The sequence below is a fragment of the Danio aesculapii genome, chromosome 19, assembly GCF_903798145.1.
Source record: "Danio aesculapii chromosome 19, fDanAes4.1, whole genome shotgun sequence".
Lineage (NCBI taxonomy): Eukaryota > Metazoa > Chordata > Actinopteri > Cypriniformes > Danionidae > Danio > Danio aesculapii.
Genome location: NC_079453.1, coordinates 11,861,582 through 11,867,581, shown reverse-complemented (window position 1 = coordinate 11,867,581; position 6,000 = coordinate 11,861,582).

Sequence of the window (6,000 nt, the reverse complement as noted above, 5' to 3'; positions counted from 1 at the left end):
TACATATATAAACTGCAGTAGTCATCTAGTGTAGTTCTACATATTATGTTTTATCGCGTGGGCAAGGAAAACTTTAGGTCCAGGGGTCTGATTCATCCTTTACTATCAATTTGTAATGTTTTTAGATTTGTACATGAGGGTAGATGATGTTCTACAAAGCTGACTGATGTTTCTTTACTGGGATGATGTTGTACGCTTGGCCCCACGGCCCTCAATATGCCTTGTGTTTTCTTGTGCGCTCATATTGAATAAAAAATAATAACGTCTAGCAGTGACATAGCACGATACGAAAAGGAAACCTTTGAAACAATTTACTTTAATCTAGAGTTGAGACTGACTCCTACAGTATATGAATGCAGGAGATATTCTCTCCTTCGCTGTTCAGTCATCATCTTAATGCAGCCGTTACTTCGCTTTTATTATTGATATTATTATTACTACAACTATTAATTTAATCATTTATTATACAAAAAAAAATCTAAACCTATGTGTATACTATATTATGAGAGAAGCTATTGTATATCCATCCTGTGCCTGTTGCAGCACAGCAGTGTTTGAGATCATCTTTTAGAGTAGATCTGTTATGGAATTATTAAAAATGATTAAAGAAATCAGCATGAGAAAGCCTTTAATAATAGCACAAAGCAAGGCCGTAACTATGTTATTGACATTGGGGGAGAAAACTAAATAATACTAAAAAAAAAAACATTGAATCAGGTTTAACTATTTAAATCAGTATTTTTTATTTTTTTTTATTTTATTATTATAAATAACAACATTGCATAGCCAATACAGTGCTACAAGTTTAACGTTAGCCCTTCGAGCTACACTATATCCAACTCATCTTCCAGTTATAAATGAAAACATCAAAAATGTAAGAAAATAAAAAGCTAAATTACAATTAAAAGATTAAAGTACAAACATAAAATGAATGTGGTGAATCGCGATTTATATGTGATTTGTGCCATTTAATATAGCTCCCACATATTTTGAATCCAGCAAGTGTATGACTATGGGGAAGTTTGTCTAAATGTGGTGCATTTGATTTAACTGCCCCAAATTAACGAGTATATTTTATCGTCAAAGCCTTCTGGGTGTACATCTTAAAGGGCTATTATGGGAACTTCAGGGATTTTACACAGGAAGATTTCTTTAAGAGAATCAATTAAATCTTTACAATAGCTTCATGGATATGACCAATATGCTGATTGCTGACCACATTTCCCCAACACTGAACAGGATGGGTTCGATTTTGCTAGGCTATCTGTAGGATATTGTTAAAATCTAGTTACCATGGTTTAACAACTGAACCCATGTTTTTTTCGTTTTTATTTGTAGTAAACCATGGCTACTTTTCAAATTGGTTATTACAAAGTTTAGCAGTTTGCCTCACAGGACATGGTTTAGCTCTTGCTAGTATAGTGTGTTTTTGGCACACTGACTACCATTTTAATAACCAATTATTATAACTAGTTAAACTATGGGTTAGTGTTTCAAAACCCATGAATTATCTATTGTTTTACAATATTAACCATGTCTCACCCCCAGTCCGTCCCACGGTAAATATATGCACCATGGTTACGTTTACCACTTAAAACATGGTTAGTTTTCGTAAGGGTATATTGTTTGTACTTTTCTTTTATTAAACAGTTGTCAAATATTAATACTTAACAACTTACCTTATATTTTTCACCGTTAAAAATTGAAGCGTCGAGCTGAAATTTGTGTTTGTCTCTTGTTTCTGTAAACAGCAAAGCCCGCCTTTTTTATGGATTGGCTTCTCTGTCCTTTTAACGGTAATTTGCGTTATTAGACTTCATAACCAGCTAAACAATTTGCTTTTTAAACTTTTTGTCACCCTCACGACAAACAGCATCAATATCGAACTCTCAGAAGGACAATTTGTCCATATGCAGTTATGTTTCCCTCAATGTCTATGGCAGTTACGGCTCTGGCACAAAGCAATATCTGATTTTGTTTTCCACTTCTAGTAAATTGCGCCATCTAGTGGCGAAGAATTATTAGTGCATTAAAGAATGACTAAAGTACCTTGTCAGAACCACAAGCAGGGCTATGAGAAATTTGTATTCGATTCATTGACTAAAACGAGGCAGATGAGTCAGCACTTCCATACCTGGTGCCTGCGGTGCTGCATCGATTGAGCAATGCAGTAAGGACAGTTTGTACAGTATGAATATTAAACCGATAAATCCAGTTTTTCCTAATGCCTATATGTTGACCTTTGTACAAAAATAGCTCCAAATAAAGTATATTAACTAACAGAGATTATCTTAATCACCTCTTAATATTATCATGCACAAAAGCTTGAAATATTTCCCAGAGTGTTATAACTGATAGAGTTCATTATTGTGTGTAAATACTGTCAAGATAAATAGTTATATAAATATAAATAGTTATGAAGAACAGGACTGGCTCCTGCTGGATAGAAAAGAAATTCATAGAATAATAATCTATATTATAGCCATATTATGCGTGAAATATGCAGAAGTGAAGGTTTGATTTATGGAAATTGAAAAGAGCAGGGGGAATGATTTTTGGATCCTAATATTTATTCAAGCATTGCTGATGGTACAAATTTAGTCTGCTTTTAAGTCTAAAAAATGTGAATATATGTTTATGTTTTTGTCTTTTGCTAATAATTGCGTTATAATGAGCTTTCTGCTCTCGCAGTTCCAGTTGACATTTGTTGTTGTTGCCGTCTACGCTGAGGGTCTGGCTTATAAATATGTATGTACCATTTTGCATGACATTTTTTATTTATATTTTCATTTTCATAGCCTTTTCCTCTGAAGTTTTTATTATTCTGCTTTCTCCCCATGGTCTGTCCTTTGTCTTGATTTGTCTCACTCAAAGTTCCATTAAGCTAAAGCTGCCTCACTCATTTGACTTGTCTTCTCCTCTTTTACCTTTCATTTCTCGATTTCTCTCTCTCTCTCTCTCTCTCTCTCTCTCTCTCTCTCTCTCTCTCTCTCTCTCTCTCTCTCTCTCTCTCTCTCTCTCTCTCTCTCTCTCTCTCTCTCTCGCTCTCTCTCAGCTAAATGCCTTTTAGTTTTCTGTTTCTTCAGCTTCGCATGCCTTTCATTCCATAATGCCAAAGCAATTGTGCCTGATACTTAAGATGATGATGACAGTTATTATTATTATTATTATTATTATTATTATTATTATTATTATTATTATTATTATTATTATTATTATTATTATTATTATTATTATTACTGAGACTGTGGCATTTCTTCTTTGTAATCTGGAATTTGCTTAATAAAAATTAAGAAACTGAAAATATTTCACATTTCTTGACTTGTGTTTTTTTTTTAAGACTAAATTTCTAAAGTATTTGCTGTTTGCATGTGCTTTAGTTTGATGTTAAAAATGCAGTTAAATGTTTTGTATTGTAGGTAATTTTTTTAGAGAGAGGGTAAAGAAGAACCCAAGGATCACTGGGGCTAAGCTCCAGAGATGCAGTTGTGAGATGGGAAAAAGTTGTAGGAAGTCAACCATCACTGCAGTCCTCCACTAGTCGGGGCTTTATGGCAGAGTGGCCTCTCCTCAGTGCAAGACACATGCAAGCCCGCATGGAGTTTGCTAAAATTGTGAGAAAGAAGATTCTCTGGTCTGATGAGAGCAAGATAGAACTGTTTGGCCTTAATTCTTGGCTCGGGACCTTAGCCTGGGCTGACAGTTTACCTTCCAACTAGACAATGATCCTAAGCACACAGCTAAAATAACAAGGAACTCGCTTCACAACAACTCTGTGACTGTTTTTGAATGGCCCAGCAAGAGCCCTGACTTTCCAATTAAGCAACTATGGAGAGACCTAAATATGCTGTCCATCAACATTTACCATCCAACCTGACAGAACTGGAGAGCATGGAATGGCAGAGGATCCCCAAATCCAGGTGTGAAAAACTTGTTGCATCTTTCCCAAAAAGGCTCTGGCTGTATTAGATCAAAAGAGTGCTTCTACTAAATACAGAGCAAATGGTCTGAATACTCAGGACCATGTGATATTTCAGTTTTTCTTTTTTAAATCTGCAAAAAGGCCAACAATTCTGAGTTCTGTCAATGTGGGGTGCTGTGTGTACATTAATGAGAAAAGAAAAATTAACGTTTTGCGACTAATTTTCACAAATGGCTGCAATATAAGAAAGAGTGAAAAATGCAAGAGGGTCTGAATACTTTCCGTACCCACTGTTTATATAATTAAATACTGTTTGAGGCATGATGACAATATAGTACTTCAATATTAATATTTGATTGAGATCCCAATCTATTTTGGTGAAGATAATGACGATAATAAATAAACAATTTAAAGTATCCATGCTATTTACATTGCTAACTTTTTTTAAAGCTTTTACCTTTTTGTTTTGATGGTTTCAGCAAAAATCAATTTGAAAAACAAGTGTATGTGTTTTTAAAAGTATGTACCCCTAAAAGGTGCATGTTGGTGTACATAATAATGGTGCCAACTTAATTATATTTTTAAGAAAACATTTCCACAAAATTGAAATGTTCAACCTCTTTGAATTGTGCTATTTACTTCTTTGTAATTTTATTATTTCAACCCATTTCAGGCAACACGAGCAAAATTCATTTAGAATCAATTTTCAAATCATTCTCATTTAAATCACCTATGAACTTATCAATTTATTTGCCTGGAACAATGTTTTAAAACTAAATTGCTTTAACTTGGACAACCAGAAATTCTCCTATTTTTGCCGGTTTAACAGCAATTGCTTTAATAAGGGCAACAGATGACTGAGTATAATCTCAGAACTGCATTAGCACAGTTGTAGTTCACTGTGTACTGTAGCAAACAATATTGTTGTTAATTAAGCTGCACACCTAAAGCATGAGCGCTACTCCTCTGCAAGATGGTAAATTTTAAAACCTTACTTGAAATGCTTCTAAATCTTTAAACTAAGCAAGGAATTACCTCCTACAAGTTTTTTTTTCCTAACTTAAAACACCTAGGATGTTTTTTTTGTCAACATTTCCCCCTTGTGATGCCATCCCATGCAAATCATTGTGGGAACACGACCTCCCCAAACCAGGTAGTTACACCAATACAATTCCTTCATATTTTTCCAGAACAAAACAATTAAGTAAACTTTTTTTTTTTTACAGATCTAAGTGGATTGAACATCCATTCATTCATTTATTTTTCTTCAGCTTAGTCCCTTTACTTATCCAGCATATGTTTTACGCAGCAGATGCCCCTCCAGTTGCAACCCAGTACTGGGAAACACCCATACACTCTCACATTCACACACATACCTTACACTCATACACTATACATACATACACTACAGCCAATTTAGTTTATTCAATTCACCTATAGCGCATGACTTTGGACTGTGGGGGATGCTAGAGCACCCGGAAACCCACACAAACAAGGGGAGAACATGCAAACTCCATACAGAAAGCCAACTGACCCAGCCAACACTCGAAGCAGCAACCTTTTTGCTGTGAGGCAACGGTGCTAACCGCTGAGCCACCATGTCACCCTTATATATTTATACATACACCCTTATATATTTATACATACATACATGCATACATACACACAATTGAAGTCAGAATTATTAGCCCCCCTATTTATTTTGTCCCCCAATGTCTTTTTAATGGAGAGACGATTTTTTTCAACACATTTATAATCATAATAGTTTTAATAACTAATTTCTAATAACTGATTTATTTTATCTTTGCCATGATGACAGTAAATAATATTTTACTAGATATTTTTCAAGACACTTCTATACAGCTTAAAGTGACATTTAAAGGCTTAACTAGGTTAATTAGGTTAACTAGGCAGGTTAGGGTAATTAGGCAAGTTATTGAATAACAATGGTTTGTTCTGTAGACTATAGAAAAAAATTGCTTAAAGGGGCTAATAATTTTGACCTTAAAATGGTTGATAAAAAATTAAAAACTGCTTTTTTTCTAGCCTAAATATAAATAATAAGACCTTCTCTAGAA